Source organism: Pseudoliparis swirei, chromosome 24, assembly GCF_029220125.1.
Source record: "Pseudoliparis swirei isolate HS2019 ecotype Mariana Trench chromosome 24, NWPU_hadal_v1, whole genome shotgun sequence".
NCBI classification, from domain to species: Eukaryota; Metazoa; Chordata; class Actinopteri; order Perciformes; family Liparidae; genus Pseudoliparis; species Pseudoliparis swirei.
In genome coordinates this window covers 24,613,125-24,632,140 of record NC_079411.1, presented here as the reverse complement: position 1 = coordinate 24,632,140, position 19,016 = coordinate 24,613,125, and the positions used below count along the sequence as shown (strand labels likewise).

General features: G+C 46.4%; 1 protein-coding gene across 2 annotated transcripts in view; it reads right to left on the bottom strand.

The window, feature by feature from the left end:
- Positions 1 to 19,016, bottom strand: part of tusc3 (tumor suppressor candidate 3) — a 79,182-nt gene that overhangs the window by 50,843 nt on the left and 9,323 nt on the right. Inside the window, exon 1 of one of the 2 annotated variants that reach the window (XM_056409264.1) lies at positions 18,894 to 18,952. The exons of the other annotated variant lie outside the window; for it this stretch is intronic. The gene's annotated coding sequence lies outside the window, so the exon portion shown is untranslated. Of the gene's footprint in view, positions 1 to 18,893; positions 18,953 to 19,016 lie in introns of those variants that run through there. 2 annotated transcript variants of the gene reach the window in all.

The following is a 19,016-nucleotide window of genomic DNA, read 5'->3' as shown; positions in this document are numbered from 1 at the left end:
CGCCCTTCTCACCTGCAGCCCATCCCCTCATTAGTCCCTCACTATTTAGCTCCCTCACTTCCACTTGTCCTCTGCCAGATTGTCTTGCGTGTCACCGCCAAACTTTCCAGAGAATTCCTAGTACTAGTTCTGTTCTGCCCGTTACGACCCTGTTTGCCTGTTCACCCGACGTGAGATTTTTGCCTGCCCCTTTTGGATTTGTTGCCCTGTTTGACTGACCACCCGGTTTTGACCTTGCCTGAAAGATTAAGTAAACAGCCTCCTCCTGCATTCCTGTGTCTGTCGTGCTTTTGGGTTCCAGTACCTGTAACCATGACAGAAACACTGAGCTGCTGCTGATGAAACACTTGTTGATCAAACTGTCGAGCGAGAGCGCTGCACGGGAGGCCCGTTTCATCTACGCTGAGGGTCCGCCATGCATTTTTCATTAAAGACTTTGCCCATCATCTCTGAAACGGAGACCGAAAAACTACCTGACTGCAAATGGGAATAGTATTAAAAGTTCAATATTCTTTCTTCTTTTTTAGTCGGAAGCGGATTGTAGCCCGATGTAAATGGCAGGCTTTAGGTTGTTAAATACCCTTCTACTCATGGTATTAGTTGTGATATTATTGACTTTTGAATCTGCTCTCAGCAGCTTTCCTAGCCGATCAGAAAGGCTGTTCATCTTGGAAAAGACTAACTATATCCACCCAGTAGTTTCCTAGTATTGGCTCAAGTAGGCAAGAGCTAAATAAGTTAGGAGTCTCACTCCTACTGCTAATCTCTCACACACACACACACACACACACACGCTTGGCTTTAGACACAGCTGTAGACTAAATCTGTCCAGTACACTGCCTGAAGACAAGAGCGACAAGGACAAACAAAAACGAAAAATTGGAAGAGATAAAGAAGAGAGAGAGATAGACAGAGAGAGAGAGAGAATAGTATGTTATGTGTTTCTGCTGTACTGCATGCATGTTCACTTCAGACAATGCAATACACACTCCAGCATTAATGAGCCATGTTTAATGAGAGATGAGATTCACTAAGAGAAAGAGCACAAGGAATAAAACAAGTACACACACACACACACACACACACACACAGAGATACACACAGATGCACACACACACGCACACACACACAGGTGTGCACGTCCAGAGAAGGTTCAAAGTGCTCTTCTTGTAAACCTTTCCTGTTTTTGCCTTTAATTGTATGTTTCAAGCTTTTGCCCGTGTGCGTCCAGCTGTGAGTGCTGGATGCCAAACACAGGAGCAGTGATGCTGCACGTCCTTACTCGTGATAAAGAGAGAACACTTTGTATTATGTCGTGCATGTTTTGAAGTACAATCTGTCATTTTAATTAATTTACAAATCATACCACTGCTGTTTAAAAAGTATCTAGTTATCTCAAATGTTTGGGGTACTTCTTGGCATTGACTGTGGGTCAGTGGTTAGCAGGTCTATCAATCAGGGGGTTGGCGGTTCAATCCCCGCCCTAGTTGAAGTCTCTTTGAGCAAGGCACTAAACCCCGAGTGTCTCCCTGTAGCTGTGTCTACGATGTATAAATGGAACATGATTGTAAGTCGCTTTGGATAAAAGTAATGTATACTACATAATTTCTCTACCTCGTGCTCAAACTTCATTTGAGTTTAATAGAGCATGTGTACTAGTTGGTGTCAACATGAAAAACACTTGCTCAAACTCACATGTTTACCGCCTTTCATTTCCCAATCGACAAGAATCAGCTTCGTTGAAAAAACATCAACGAAGAGAGGGAAACAGGAATAAAGGGACCTGTCACCAACGATAATAGACGGTCTGAAATAAGCGGGCGCTATCTGAGAGTTGGCATTGATCCTTATTGCCTGTATCAAGAGAAAATGTTGCCTGTGAACTACAAAGTACACTCCAAAGGAGCGGTGCCTGCGCGGAGCTATTTCAACACCTTATGCTAGACCTTCAAGTGACTCCCACACATCACCGTTAGGGCTCCCTCCTCGACTTGAGCCACACACACACATGGACAACACATAAGCACTCCAAACAGCCTAGGACCATTAAACACATTTAGTTTCTACCCCGCTGAGCACAGAGGGCACGAGTATGAATCACATCTAGGGTGTGGGTGTGTGTGTGTGTGAATAAGAAGCAGAAATTGTGTGCAGATATCCTGCTTTATCCATCTGGTTTTTCGTTACTCAGAATCAGAAACAGTTTTATTGCCAGGAATGTTTACACAAACGAGGAATTTTTTTTGGTGGAAGGTGCAACATTTGGACATGACAAACAAACAACAATCAACACGACAGAAAGACAACAAGTAATGTGAAAGTGTTTGGGTGTGTGCTTCAAGTGGTGTGTTTTAGTTAAAAGTGTATGTTACGCGTGGCGTGTGTTTAAGTTAAAGTGCATGCAAATAAAGTGGCATGTGTGTGGAGGAGGCCTCAAGTTAAAGTGCATGTTAAAGTGACGTGTGTGGAGGAGGGAAGAAGAAGGAGGAGGAGAAGGAGTAGGAGGAAGAGGAGGAGGAGGAAGAGGAAGGAGCGGGAAGAAGGAGGAGAGAGGAAGGTGGAAGAAGAGGTGGTAGTCCTGGGGTGACAGTCAGTCAGTCCCGGGTCCATTGATGAGCCCGACTGCCGACGGGAAAAACTTTTGGTGTGGCGGGTGGTCTTTGTCATGATGGACGCAGCCTCCTCCCGAGGAGGGACTCGAACAGGAGTGTCCAGGGTGGGAGGGTCAGCGACAATCTTTCTGGCCCGCTTCAGTGACCTGGAAGTGAACAGGACCTGGAGGAAGGCAGATTGCAGCCGATAACCCTCTCGGCCGAGCGGATGATGCTCTGCAGCCTGCACTTGTCTTTGGCTGTGGCTGCAGGGTGCCAGACGGTGATGGAGGAGCAGATGATGGACTCAACGATGGCCGTGTAGAATTGTACCATCATTCTCCCTGGCAGGTTAAATTTCCTCAGCTGCCTCAGGAAGAACATCCTCTGCTGGGCCTTCTTGGTGATGGAGCCGATGTTCAGCTCCCACTTGAGGTCCTGGGTGATGATGGAGCCCAGGAAGCGGACGGACTCCACAGCGTCGGGGAGTCACACAGGATGAGAGGGCGGGTGGGGCTGCATTCCTCCTGAAATCCACAACCATCTCCACTGTCTTTAGGCGTTGAGCTCCAGGTTGTTCTGGCTGCACCAGGTCACCAGGTGGTCAGTCTCCCACCTGTAGGCGGTCTCGTCCCCACCAGAGATGAGCCCAATGAGGGTGGTGTCATCCGCGAACTTTAGGAGCTTGACGGACTGGTGACTGGAGGTGCAGCTGTTGGTGTACAGGGAGAACAGCAGAGGAAAGAACACAGCCTTGGGGAACCTGTGCTGGTGGTCCGGGAGCCTGAGACGTGTTTCCCCAGCCTCACGTGCTGCTTCCTGTCGGTCAGGAAGTCTGTGATCCACCTGCAGGTGGAGTCGGGCACGTGCAGCTGGGAGAGCTTGTCCTGCAGCAGGGACGGATGATTGTATTGAAAGCAGAGCTGAAGTCCACAAACAGGATCCTGGCGAGGTTCCTGGGGAGTCCAGATGCTGGAGGATGTAGTGAAGGGCCATGTTGACTGTGTCGTCTGCAGACCTGTTGGCTCTGTAGGCGAACTGCAGGGGTCCAGGAGTGGGTCGGTGATGGACTTGAGGTGTGACAGGATCAAGGGTTGAAAGGACTACATGACCACAGAGGTGAGGGCGACGGGCCTGCAGTCATAGAGTCCTGTGATCTTGGGTTTTTGGGGACGGGATGATGGTGGAGGCCTTGAAGCAGGCTGGAACGTGGCATGTCTCCAGGGAGGTGTTGAAGATGTCGGTGAACACCGGAGACAGCTGGTCAGCACAGTGCTTCAGGGTGGAGGGAGACGGAGTCCGGGCCCGCTGCTTTGGGGGTTCTGCTTTTTGAACAGCCTGTTGACAGCTCTCTCCAGGATGACGAGGGTCGTCGCTGAGTTGATGGAGGGTGCTCCAGAGGTGTGAGCCCCTGATGGGCTGGGGGAGGGTGGGCTGATGGTCTGTGGCTTGTTGATGGGGCTGTGGGATTGTCTCAGGACTGCTCCATTGTCTTTCAAAGCGGCAGTAGAACTCATTGAGCTCGTCTGCCAGAAGCACATTGTTCATGGAGTGGGGTGATTTGGGCTTGTAGTTGGTGATCTGCCTGAGCCCTCTCCAGACAGAAGCAGAGTCGTTTGCTGAGAGCTGCTGTTGCAGTTTCTCAGAGTACAGTCGTTTAGCATCTCTCACCGCCTTGCTAAACCTGTATTTTGACTCTGTGTACAGGTCCTTGTCCCCACTCCTGAATGCCTGGTCCTTCTGCAGTCTTAGCTTCCTGAGCTCCGCTGTGAACCAGGGTTTGTCGTTGTTATAACTCACCCTGGAGCTGGATGGAATACAGCTGTCCTCACAGAAGCTGATGTAGGAAGTTACAGCCTCTGTGTACTCATCCAGGCTGTTGGTAGCAGTCCTGAAGACATCCCAGTCAGTACAGTCCAAGCACGCCCGTAGATCCTCCAGAGCCTCACTGGTCCACTTCTTGAACTTCCTCACCACAGGTTTGCAGAGCTTTAGTCTCTGCCTGTATGAGGGAATCAGATGAACCATGACGTGGTCAGAGTTTCCCAGTGCAGCTCGAGGGACGGCGTGATAGGCCCTGCTGATTCAAGATTCAAGATTCAAGATGTTTTATTTGTCACATACACACACAGGGTGTGCAGTGAAATGAAAGTGGCAATGCTCAGCAGGAATGTGCAAGGGCAACAAGTACACACTATTTACAATAAAAAACAACACAATATTTACAGTAAGTGTGTGTGTGTGTGTGTGTGTGTGTGTGTGCCTAAGAGGGGCAGTTGTGTGGGTCTATGTGGGGGTCCTGGTGAGGTCGGAGTTCACAGTCCTGATGGCCTGAGGAAAGAAACTCCGTCTCAGTCTCTCTGTTCTTGCAGCGTGACTACGGAGGCGCCTGCCTGACCGCAGCAGCTGAAACAGTCTGTTGTTGGGGTGGTGAGGATCCTTCATGATCCTGCCGGCTCTGGTTCTGCACCTCCTGGTGTACAAGTCCTGCAGGGTGGGAGTGTAGTTCAATAGTGCGTTCAGGCAACGCACTACTCTCTGCAGAGCCTTCCTGTCCTGAGCGGAGCAGTTGCCAAACCAGGCTGTGATGCTTCCTGTCAGGACGCTCTCTACAGCTCCAGAGTAGAAGGACTGAAGGATCCTCTGGGAAACTTTAAATTTCCTCAGCTGCCTGAGGTGGTAGAGGCGCTGCCTTGCCTTTCTCACCAGAGTGTCTGTGTTCGTTGACCATGTCAGATCCTCGGTGATGTGGACTCCCAGGTATTTATACCCGCTCACCCTCTCCACAGTAGTCCCGTTAATCCCCAGTGGTGAGTACGTCCTCTGTTGTTGTACCCTCCTAAAGTCCACAATCAGCTCCTTAGTTTTGGTGACATTCATGATGAGGCTGTTGTCCTGGCACCAGAGTGACAGATCAGCAACTTCCTCCAGGTAGGCCTTCTCGTCGTTGTCGGAGATCAGGCCCACCACCACTGTGTCATCCGCAAACTTGATGATGGTGTTGAGCTGAACCTGGCCACACAGTCATGTGTGTACAGGAGTACAGTAGGGGCTGAGGACGCAACCCTGGGGGATCCTGTGTTCAGGGTGAGGGATTTGGAGGTGTGTCTGCCCACCCTGACCACCTGTGGCCTGGCGGTCAGGAAGTCCAGGATCCAAGCACACAGGGGTGTTCAGTCCCAGCTCAATCAGCTTGCCGGCCAGTCTGGAGGGACTATGGTGTTGAAAGCTGAACTATAATCAATGAACAGCAGTCTCACATAGCCCCCTCTGGCTGTCCAGATGAGAGAGTGTGGTGTGCAGTACCTGGGAGACAGCATCATCCGTGGATCTGTTTGGGCGATAAGCAAACTGCAGCGGGTCCATGGAGGAAGGGAGGAAGGCGCAGATGTAGTCCTTTATCAGCCTCTCAAAGCATTTCATGACCACCGAGGTGAGGGCCACGGTCGGTAGTCATTCATACATGCTGGAGAAGCATTCTTGGGCACAGGGACAATAGTGGATCTCTTGAAGCAGGCGGGGACCACGGACTCAGCCAGGGAGAGGTTGAATATTGTGGTGAACACTGGAGCTAGCTGGTTAGCACAGGTCTTCAATACTCGCCCAGATATGCCATCTGGACCTGCAGCTTTCCTGGTGTTCACCCTCAACAGAGCCCTCCTCACACTGTGCTCGGTCACAGAGAGTGTGTGTTCATCCCCAGCGGTAGAACTCACCTCGGCTACGCTAACGGTGTTGTTGTTAGCCGGCGAGCTAGCGCTGTTGTTGCTAGCCTCAAACCGTGCATAAAATGAGTTCAGGTCGTCCGCTAGGTATGCGTCGGCACTCACCATTGCGCGGGGTCTGCTCTGGTAGTCTGTGATAGTCCGTAGCCCCTGCCATAGGCGCCTGGTGTCGCGCTGCTCCATCTGTGATTCCACTCTGTCTCGGTACCTCCTCTTGGCTTCCTTCACCGCCCTCCTCAGTCCATAGACCGCTGCCTTGTACTCGTCCATGTTGCGGATACAAGACCGGAGTTATAGGCAGCAATGCGGGCGTTCACAGCTTCACGGATGGATCTATCAACCCACGGCTTTTGGTTAGGAAAGACCCTAACTTTTACCGTGGGGCGATGGTGTCCGCTAAGCGTTGCTATGAGGCTCATTGCTACTTCCAGAACTCGCTGACGTCACTGGAACTGGATTGGATCATGTCCCAGTCGACGACACGCAGAGCGTCCTGTAGCTCAGCCTCTGATTGGTCAGACCACCGCTACGTTCCTCGTCACTACCGCTTCCCGCGATCTTTTGCGGTACTCCGGAAGCAGAAAAATGGCGGCATGGTCTGATTTGCGAACGGAGGAGAGAGACAGCCTTGTAGCCTCTCTTGAATGGCGTATAGCAGTGGTCCAACGTTCTTTCCTCTGGTAGCACACGTAATGTGCTGGTGAAAGTTCGGCATTACTTTTTAGGTTTGCCCTGTTAAAGTCCCCAGCCACCACCACAGCGCGTCGGGATACTTGTTCTGATGCCGACATAACACATCATGTAGGTCCGATAGTGCTACGTCGGTGTCCGCTTGTGGTGGAATGTAGACGGCTGTGGTGATGACCGAGCTGAACTCGCGGGAAGGTAGAATGGACGGCATGAGATCGTCAGATGTTCCAGGTTCGGCGAGCAGGAACGTGAAAGAGTCTTAATGTTCTTGGGGTTGCACCACTTGTTGTTAGTCATGAAGCAAACCCTCCAGACTTAGATTTACCAGACACTTCCGTTCGATCTGCACGGAAAGCAGGGAGGGACTCGGTTGGGCATATGACTCGATCGGGCACCAGCGGGTCAGCCATGTTTCCGTCAGACAAAAGATGTTACAGTCCCTCATGTCCCGTTGGAATCTGATCCTTGCCCTAACATCATCCATCTTATTTTCCAGAGACTGGCCGTTAGCAACAAGGATGCTGGGCAGAGGTCGACCGTGGGCTTGAGCTCTCTGTCTGTTCCGAGTTCCGCTCCCTTTCCCTCGATGTTTTCGCGTCCCCCGTAGTAGCGGCTCCACTGTTGTTGTTGTGGTTCGCTCGTACGATCTCGGCCGGCCACGCTGGATCGATGGAAAAAGTGGACAAAAACCCTTGTTTTGCGCAAAAGTTTATGTCCAAAAGTGTGCTGCGGTCGTATGCTGTTAGTGCCGATGTGTTTGTGGCAAAGAAAACATTAAAAATAAACACAAAAACTAAAAGAGCGCACAATCTCCGCGGAGCTACCTCGACGGCGTCTGGACACAGCCGCGCCATCTCGTTGATTGTTGTGTAGCAGTGGTCCAGAATGCTCTTCTCTCTGGTAGGGCATTTAATTAACTGTCTATATTTAGGGAGTTCGTGGCTGAGGTTTCCTTTGTTAAAATCCCCGAGTACAATAACTAAAGAGTCCGGGAAGGTCCGCTCCACACACCGTATCTGTTCAGCGAGGGTCTGCTGTGCCTCGTGCACGTTTCCCTGCGGCATGTAAACTCCGGCCAGGATGAATGAAGCGAACTCACGTGGGGAGTAGAAGGGTTTGCAGTGAATGATAAAAGATTCCAGGTCCGGCGAACAGTGCTGTAGAATCACCGTTACGTCGTTGCACCAGCCGTTGTTGAGGTAAAAGCAGATTCCTCCACCCTTTGTTTTTCCGGAGAGCTCCGTGACCCGGTCCGCTCGGAACAGCTGGAAGCCAGCGAGCTGGAGCGCAGAATCTGGTATCGATCCACTTAGCCATGATTCCGTAAAGCACAGGACGGAGGATGTATGTTATAACCCCCCCCCCCAAAGAAACACACACACACAAACTATAGGTCATAGGGTATGCAGCCGACTGTATCAGTGGCACTGAACTGCGGTCTTAATTTCTCTCCAGATCTCAGTTTTCCCTTCCCGTCCATAATCACGACGTCAACTCTCCCGTTTCTCTTTACTCCCTTCATTTCATTTTCCTATTGGTCTTTTCAGCAACTCCCGGTCCTTTCCACATTTCTCGCAAGTCACAGTGGAAAGCCGAGAACTGCGTATCATCGCTAAATAAAGAATAAAAGACTGGAACGGAGAGAGAAAAAGGGAAAAAAGAAAGAAAAAAAACATCCTTGCATGCGGAACATCCTCAAACTGAGAGAAGGAGATGATGAGATCTGAGGAGTGGAAGAGAAAAAAGCTCTCGGAGGAGGAAGGAAATAAATAGACGCTGATAGGGTTACAAAAAACGACGAGGAGAGTGAAAATAGGAGACGGGGGAGATGACACACCGACTCATGCACTGATGACCACACGGCGAGAGGTCATCGAGGGCATGAAAGAAGACGGTCGGTTCGTCGGGCAGCCAGTTATTCAATCAAGCGGACACTCGGCCAGAGCCGTCGACCCATCCGTCAGCCCAGCCGGTCGGGTAACCAGTCAGTCAGTTCATTTATTTAGTGAGCAAATCAGCTCAACGGTAAATCGCTAAATTGATGTCGGTCGGTCACTCAAATAATCCGTTCGTGTATTAAGCAGGCACTCGGGTGATTAGTTAGTTTGCCTGTTAATCAGCCGAGTCGCTCAACCGGGTAATTAGTCGACTAAGTTCTTTTAAAAGCCGCCCTGCACCGGAGGAGCAGACACGAATCACGATCACGCATATAAAACATCTGTGCGGACACGCAGCCCAAACACGTGTCACGTGTGCAGAGCTGAAGCACACGCTCCTCCATGTCGACTAAACGGTTGACCACTGCTATGGAGGGTCACTCCAGCCCACCTTTAAAAAAAAAAAAAGGCACATGAGCTAATCAGTGGGGCGTGAACACGCGCTACATGCTGTGCGGGCCCCGGCGACACGTCAATAAAGCGAGGAGGAAGAGGAGGAGACGTCGTGATCTCCTCAGGTAGACATGACTCCGCGGAATCTTACCGTAGGAAATAGTCGGTTGCCGTGGTTAATGCCCTGTATGTTCTTGGACTTACTAGATGGGGTCGGCCAAGATGTCCCCAGCCGGAGGTTTGATCTGTGAACCTTCCCCATGAAAAAGCCACGCGCATTTCTTCTACCCACAATCCCCTGCTGCGAGCGCTCTAAACAGAGGTCTATTGAGAGTGACTGGGCCTCGGCTTTGGCCATCATGCTCCTTCACTTCTTCCAATTCTCTATTGAAATGGGGATTACCGGAAATTGGCTTGGAATAACAAGGAACGACGACTCATATCTCTTCTCTCTCTCAGCCACACGCACACAAAGAAATATAGAAAAACGTGTATTTCATTTCTTGTCCTTTTGATGCCTCGGTACTTTCCGTGTCGATCTCAACCAAAAATACCTGCACATGTGCACGCTAGTGCTGTGTATTGGCAACTCACGATACAATACATCGCAATATGTATCACGGCGTATTGCAATATGTGTTGTTTTCATTTATCTAACAGGCCGGGAGGTCATTGGTCTTAAATTAGAAGGCAAAACGAAACACAACATCAAGCGTTACAGGAGCGGAGGAGGGTTGTTGGACACACACAGGGATTCGAGGCAATTAGAAAGGGCATTTTAAATCTGTTTGAAATCGGATTTTTTTGTAAAAATCTTTTGTATATATTCTAGTCACGGACTGCGTGGAGAGACTGAAGGAGTGCAAAAGAGGGAGTGGACATGAAGACGACAGAGCGCAGCGATGAAGAAGTGACAAACACGCTTTTTGCCTCAGTGCATTTGTTTGCCAGTAAGCCACACACACACACACACACACGCACACACAACAAGTGGTTGTCGTGAGGGAATCCTGTTAATAAAGGGTGGCAGGGAACAGTTAATATGGTGTGACGTAAACTAACACACCATCACATATTTTGAGAGGGGGGAAACTGTTTGAGTCAATTTGCCTGTCAGCTATTGTTTTTATCTCACCTCAGCTGAATCAGACCAGCATGCTTTCATATTGCCAGATCCATATTTGTCAGCCCCGTAATCTGCGGTTTCCAGAAATCTCATGACCGTTGGAAGGGTTGAGGGTGGGGATTTGTCAGCTTATCTACCCAAAAACAATTATTTCAACTAAATGCATTTTCCCCCTGCTTTTGTCCACGCGTCTTCCCATCCGTCACCCTTGAGTGATTTTTTATTTTTTTACTTTCCCCTATTAGCACCAGAGGTTGTGTCACCCGCCGTGACGCTTATAGAATATCTTAACATTCTTTTTTTCTTTCTTTTCTCCTTCTTACAGATCTCAGTTCTTCTCTCACGCCCCCACGCTCCCCCGAGGCACATGACATTTCAAATCTTCTGTCATTTTCTTTCCTTTAGGGTGCCTGTTAAGTATTTTGTCGTTGTTGGTTTAGGGCAGGGGTGGGCAAACTCACAATCGGTTCTAAAAATGTAATTTATTAAACCTGCATTTACTGGAAAGAGATCAATGGAATCACTTTCAACATTCAAAACAAATAAGCTCAATAATTTCTAATTGTTTGAAATATCTGAATACAATTTATTTGGGAGTTGTTCCTGATCCGATGTGAGGTCAAAAATCACTGGAGCTGTTTCTAAATGAGTCTCACCTGTGTGGTGGTGGGTCCGTTCATTGGTTGTTTTTGTTGACAGACAAACTGATTGACAAATCATGGTGAAGGATGTCTGGTTTAGGGTGTCTGCAAGTTTCTTCAAGTTCACTTCTGGTTTTGTTTTTTTACGGTTTAAAGCCCATTTAGCAGGAGTAATAAGACTAATGTCAAACCTGTGAGAACTATTAAAACACAATAGGGTTTGTTCCTGGGTGGCCAGGTTAAATTCACATATTCATCACATAAGACAATTTAATGAAGGCCACAAACTAGCTTTTTTTGTGTTCTTTTACACTTCCAAATTTACTGCTCGCTAGTGGATTTTCTTTTTTACTTTTATTGCTGATTTCCATCTGCGAGGCCTGTTGTGGAGGAAGGGAAGAGCATTGCTCATTCACCTTTCCCAGGGAAACATATGGGACGATATTTTTTAACAGACACTGTATAACTTGGTCTAACTACACGCAGAGCATTATTCCAAGTCATTTAAACCATCAACAAACTAGTGAGGATAAGTAATCTATTCTACTTTCTATCATCACAGAGTAGAAGGGCATTTTAAAGGCGGATAGTTTATTCACACTGCTTGACCTCTTCTCTCTTTTCCCCTTTATTTTTATTTTCCCCATCTTTGCATCATTGCTCAGGGGAAGCACAGAGCTCCGATCGGGTTACGGGGCATCACTGCGGTTTGATTTTGTTATGAAGGCATCCTAATAAAAACTAGGGAAGGACACACGGGGCAAGGGGCCAGTGGCACTGTAAAAACAATAGGGAGTCAAATTGAGTAGAGTATAGTCAAAATAGTCAAAATGAACCCAAGAGATGGGAGGATGGACGGAGGAGAAGAAAGTAATTGAAAAAAGAGACATATATTAAAACAACAAAATATGATGACAGAGCTCTGAGTTCTTTTTTCCAATCTGCAATTGCATATGCCTGCATTGTAATGCAAATATGTAACGCCTTTAATACCGTACACAACTAGACATGATTATGGCTGCAAATTGGTCAAAACGAATCACGTCAACACTGAGTTGATGCTAGTTTCCCCTGGTGCCACCTGGGTAATGACGCTGTTGTGCTCTCGTTACCTTCGCATTCTGAGAATGCGGAAGGTTATGTTTTGATCGCTGTGTATTTATTTATTTATTTGTATGTGTGTTATTCGCATAACTCAAAAAGTATTAAACCGAATCGCATGAAATTTGGTGGGATGATTGGTTATTATCCGGGGACCATTCGATTAGATTTTGGGATCGATCGGGTCAAAGGTCAAGGTCATGAAAAGGTCACAATCTTCTTTGAATCGCATGAAATTTGGTGGGATGATTGGTTATTATCCGGGGACCATTTGATTTGGTGGGATGATTGGTTATTATCCGGGGACCATTCGATTAGATTTTGGGATCGATCGGGTCAAAGGTCAAGGTCATGAAAAGGTCACAATCTTCTTTGAATCGCAGGAAATTTGGTGGGATGATTGGTTATTATCCGGGGACCATTTGATTAGATTTTGGGATCGATCAGGTCAAAGGTCAAGGTCATGAAAAGGTCAACATCTTCTTTTTGATCCAATTGGCATGCAACTAATGCCAACATGTGGCTGCGGCGAAGGTATGCGCTCTACCGAGTGCCCGTTCTAGTTAAGGACTAGAATGACTAGAAGTATCTCAAACACGTTTATTAATGCATAAATATGGAGAAGTCCTGATAACTGTTGTGGCTAGGGCCTTAAGTCACACACCCAACGTCCGGCCCGGCACCAACAACCGGGACGAGCGTCACGGTGACATTCCTGTCATGACCCCACAGCGCTAACACACGGAACGGTTTCCTGACTTTCCGTAGTGTTTTCTTTCGTAGCCGTGAGCGTGTGATAAAGGAGGCGTGTGATAATCTGCCGACACGCAAGGCAAAACTAATCTGTGTGTAAATTTGTTTTGCTCGAGGTCTTACATCCGTTGCATTTCATTAAAGCTTACAGCAGTCAGCATCAGGTGAAACTGTCATTACATGATTTATAAAAAATAAATAAAGAAGGTGATTAAAGTTCCCTGAGGGACCGAGCAGGACCATCATGGCAGGGAGGTTATGTATGGGACCCTCGAGCCAGGCAGCAGGCGGGCAAAAAGCTACAGGAGACTTTAGCCATGTTTCTGCTCCACAAGGCTGAGAAAGTAGAGACACATTTATTGGATAACTGTCGTTCAACAAAGAGGAAGTAGTATGACTTTGTGTGGTAAGGTAGAGGACTTTAAACAGGAACATTTGTAATTCTGGTCAGAAATTAAACAATCACACTTTAGTTGCACCGACGGCTTCCAACGGTGAACATTTCTGCCCTTGGTAAAAGAAAACAATCAAAACCAACTTCAGACTCAAAGACAAATAGACGTACTTGCTTGAAAACCAGTGGGAATGTTTAAAAGGGAGAAAAAAAAGAATAACATGAATGGAGCCCTAGAGCTGTGTCGGGTGCAGCAGAGAGCCAATTCAAAAAACACACAGAGCCGATATGTGGGCTCGTCCATCTCCCCGATACATGAGTGATTCATCACGATGTCATCGAGCCTTTCCGTGTTTTATTATCTTTACTGCGAAAAGGCTCGTCGCTCAAGGCGATGCATGTCCACGGTCGCACCGAGGTTCAGTGCTGCAAACATGAGAGAATTATGTGTTCAACAGATTCAGGCCAAAAGACTCCAAATCTTATATTGTGCTCGCTTACATATGTTGATAGTGCGGGTCAGCTGTGCTTGGTCTCATGCTTTCATGAAGAGAAAAGAGGAGGAAAAAAAGAGGAGACAAAAAGGGGAGAAAAAAGCAGCACAGCTTGATGTATCGCCACATACTTTTTAAACTATCTTACATTAAATTAGAAAGAAAGATATACTCAAAGACTTCCTTCAAGGATGTTCGGGGCTATGAAAGGATGTGTGTGTAAAAAAATTGTTGAGCAATTAAAGGGCATAATTAGCATATGGCGCCCCAAGAGTGCACAGCGGGAGGAGACGAGGAGGAAAGTTTGTTGCAAAAGACACATCCTGTGACCCGTAATGAAGTATAAATTGTGAGGTAATACTTGGGCGAACATTACCTCAATACTGGGGTCATCGGACGCACGCACCGAGGGGTTGATACAGGGCTCATCAGTTAGCGCTGTCAAAATAATCCCCATCAACTGCCAAGTAGCAAAGTCAGTTCTCACTCTGAGCTCAAATGAGATTTGTTTTTTGTCAACTAAAAATATGATAATTGCTCAGAAGGCTTCACAAGCTTTGCACCAGTCAGTTCGTTGTGAGGGTTTTATTGTGAAGGATCTAATACATCGGTGTGTCCGGGAAGACCGGGACAGCGGTCCTGAGCTTTTATTGATAACGGAACACCACACCTCCTCGCAGACCGCCAACATGGTTTACGCTCCTCTGTCATCCCTTGCTTATTAGGCTAGTGGTTCTCAAACTTTTTCTGTCTATTCTGACTTTTTTATTGAAATAGCTTAAAAATTAGTGCAGATATGTGTCAATTTGTATTAGTATTAGTGGCTGGAATGAGTCTGCTTTCCACTACAAATCTTTTTTAACGGGGTGGTGGACTTTATACGGCCACTCTGAATTCATGCTCGATGTTGAGCTTTTGTTTTGTTTTGTTTTGTTTTGAAGGAAAATGCTCTTCTATAGAGAGAAACTAAAGAAAACAAGTATACCTGAATCATTGTGCAATGGAAACACTATCCACATGGACCAGTACCTTAAAATACAAATTCACCCCAAGCTGCCTACAACTAAAGAGGCACCAGGATCACTTTCATACAGTACAAGAACATTTAGATACTTGACAATAAAAAATAAAAAAAATAAAAAAATTTAAAAAATAAAAAAAAAAATATATATATATATATGATACACTTCATAATACAATGTTAGTGCCAACATTGACATTGAATCATCATTTCAGAATTATCATCATAATGTCCTCACTTTCAAATTTAACCCAACACACAACACTGTTAAATGAAAAGTAAACGTTCAACGTTGTTTTTTCCTGATACAAACAGAGCATCATTGGCAGAAGGGATGTCAACAATGGACAGTGATTAGAGCTGTTTAACAGTTTAAAGGGTGTAGTGTATTTTGCATTACAGCTCTTAAAGATACAGCCATATTATAGATCTGAGCCCAGAGGCCCACAAGGTTTTTAGAGTTGGACCAGATGGTTTACATTAGGAGGAGGCCCGCTCGAAAACCATTGCCAGCCCATAAGATGAACGCCTCCTCTTTTCTCATAAGTCTATATAACCCGTAACAACATGCTAGATCATTGGACTTTCTCAATTCGGATCCTGAAAGTCTCCAGTCGTTCTATAGGCGTCTGTTGTGACTTGTATATTGTAGAATAAACTTTGTATTCTTATCAAGTACTGAGTCGCTCGAAACTTCTTCTCTATCATCATCTCGTCACTGTTTGCTGATCAACAAGAAGAGACAACCCACTTGATGTCCGAACAGGGACATAAAATATACAACAAGGGAAAATAGATGTCAAGATCCTTAGCAAAACTCAGGAGGTCATCCCACCTTAAGTTGCTGCTGCTAACCTTCATCACTTAATGCAGCAGGACCGTGGCCCGGGGTGAACAGTACACACACACACACACACACACACACAGTGCACTGTTACACACTCACGCAGGAACGCTCTCTCACTGATGTTATGCCAGGCTTGCAATACACAGTCTGTCCGCCTGTCTCTCTCATTTCTTTTTGTTTCTCCCTAAAGCTTTTTTTAGGAAAATTAAACGCATCCGTAAATCGAACTTACTTGTGCTTACGGTTGTATTCGTTCTATTTCAGATGGTGGCCCTGTCTGAAGCGTTTGGTCTTTTGCAAAGTGCTATGTTAATTCAGTGACTCACACGCCGTTTCCCCTCTCCCACACAGAGCAAAAGTATTACTAATTAAAAAATGCGAAAGAAACACCGATTACTCATGTAGTTGCCTTAAATACCATTTTACTGAGGTGAATATTCGGAGCGGTGTGCAGTGTGGGGGAAAAGTAGAGCAGTCAAGCAGATATTATATTTTCCACGAGTAATAAATTGGACATGGTGGAGGAGGATGTGAGACTTCTACATGTGAACGATGTCTCCGGTCTTTTGATGGGATTTCTGTCGAAAACATAAGGTTTCAAGGTTCAAGGTTTTGTATTTGCCATCTGTGCCTAGACCAGCAGTCCAGACACATCGGAAATATTTTTGCAGGGCTCTCCGAGTCAACAGAGGTACAAAACAAACACACTATAATAACTAGAATGGGCACTCGGTAGAGCGCATACCTTCGCATATCACAAGATTGGGCATTGAATTATGAACATGTTGGCATTAATTGCATGCCAATTGGACAAAAATGTATCGTGCTATGGTAAAAAAAGAGTTTGACATTTCCATGACCTTGACCTTGACCTTTGACCCAATTGATCCCAAAATCTAATCAAATGGTCCCCGGATAATAACCAATCATCCCACCAAATTTCATGCGATTCAAGAACATTTTGACCTGTTCATGACCTTTGACCTTGACCTTTGACCCGATCGATCCCAAAATCTAATCAACTGGTCCCCGGATAATAAACAATCATCCCACCAAATTTCATGCGATTCGGTTCTATACTTTTTGAGTTCTGCGAAAGATTTTGACCTGTTCATGACCTTTGACCTTTGACCCGATCGATCCCAAAATCTAATCAACTGGTCCCCGGATAATAAACAATCATCCCACCAAATTTCATGCGATTCGGTTCAATACTTTTTGAGTTCTGCGAAAGATTTTGACCTGTTCATGACCTTTGACATTTGACCAGATCGATCCCAAAATCTCATCAACTGGTCCCCGGATAATAAACAATCATCCCACCAAATTTCATGCGATTCGGTTCAATACTTTTTGAGTTTTGCGAATAACACGCATACAAATAAATAAATAAATAAATACACGGCGATCAAAACATAACCTTCCGGCATTTTCAATGCGAAGGTAATAATAATAATAATAATAATAATTATAATAATAAAAGATATTTTTTAAATATAAAAAAACACACTGTACAAAAAACACACTGTACATAGGGTGGTAAAAGACTATACAGTATTAAGTACAGGAACATGTTATCAACATAAAAAAGGAGAGGGCAGAGGTTAATAAATAGGTAAAGAAAGAGGGGGAAGGGGACAGTTATATGGGGATATTGCACATTTTCAGATGTTGGGGGAAGGTTGCGTGGGGATATTGTGGGGATAAGACACAGCACAACGGGACATCTCACCACTCAACACTTGCACTGCACATTGGATCACAACCGTGGTTCTATACGCTCTCAGACCTGGCGTCTGCATTGTGACTAAAGAGCTCATTTCAGAGGCCGCCATAAAGCCACTGGAGAAACGCTGCTGTCCAGAACCTTTCTTGTTTTATTGCCTGGAAAAGGGCTGCATGCATTAAAACTTTACTCCGTGTCCAAGTGCCCTGAATGCAGCCTCTGTGGTGACAGCGATGTACCTCCTTCCAGCGCGGGCGAGCTACAGCCGTCTCGCCGCCGCCAACTGCAAAGCGGTGTCGGCCTCGCGAGGGAACCGGGGCGCTCGTGGCACTAATCATATCGCGCTCGGAGATCGGCCGGTCAGACTAATTGGCTGGTCAATAATCTGAACAGCTGGGAAAGGGGGCTGACCACCCGTTGCTCAGTGGAAACAAGGAGTGCAACAACCATGACACATCAAGCTCCTCTTTAAAAAGACATGATCTGTCAACCTTCTCTAACTCTCCTTTATGTTCACAGTGGAATCAGGCCAGACTTTTTCCATCTGGAGGGGGGGGGGGGGCATCTTTGTTAATAAAAACAGATCAGGGTTCTTACACATTTTGACCAATGGATTTCCAGGACTTTTCCATGACTTTAAACCAAATTTCCATGACCAAACTGAAATGTCGGTATAAACATGAACAATTTAGAAAATTTGGCGTATACGCCGGTTTAAATTTTGAGCGTCTTTCTTTAAAAAACATTAATTATTTCAAACTCGGCGTAAATTAAAACGTGATAACACATTTCCATGACTTTTCCCAATCTTTTATGATTTAAGTTTTTTCCATGAATTTTCCAGGCCTGGAAATGAACATTTTAAAATGCCATGACTTTTCCAGGTTTTCCATGACCATACGAACCCTGACAGATAATAATCAAAGGTTGCATCATTTCCTGCTCACAGCAGCCAAGTATGTGCCCTGTAGTCCCCGCGATCTTTGGAGTGTGGACTCACTGATCTGTCTCTGATCTGTTTTTCAAAGGCATTGTCGATGCATCCAGGGCTCAGACTCGCAATCTCAAAGAACTGACATATATTCATGAGAGGGCTTAACGCTGCTCTTGGTGGCTGAATTGAGGAAGGGGGCGGACACGATTACTCTATTTCTCGGCAAAAAGAAAAGAATGCATAGTTGCTGACCACTTCCCAAATCAAATGCGGCGTGTCCCTGGTGTACGAATATCAACGTCCATTGTGGCTATACTGTCACTCCAGAGACAACACGCAACTTACCGAAAGAGTAAAAACAGTAGGAACAAAACCGCCGTTGAGAAGAAGAGTGGGAGGGAAAGTGAGACATCGAGAGGGAAAGAGAAAGAGACCAGGTCTAACAGGAAATGGCATTCAGCATTTATCCTGACTGATGGCTTTATGCTAAACCGCTTCAGTTCATCACGTTATATATTACCTTCTTGCAGCGGCGAAGACACGCGTGCAAGTGCGTGCGTGCGTGTGTATTGACGTGCATACGTGTGTGTTTGCGAGTGCGTCTTGTGCGCGCGTACCAAAAGTTGGCGTGTGACCTGTGAAC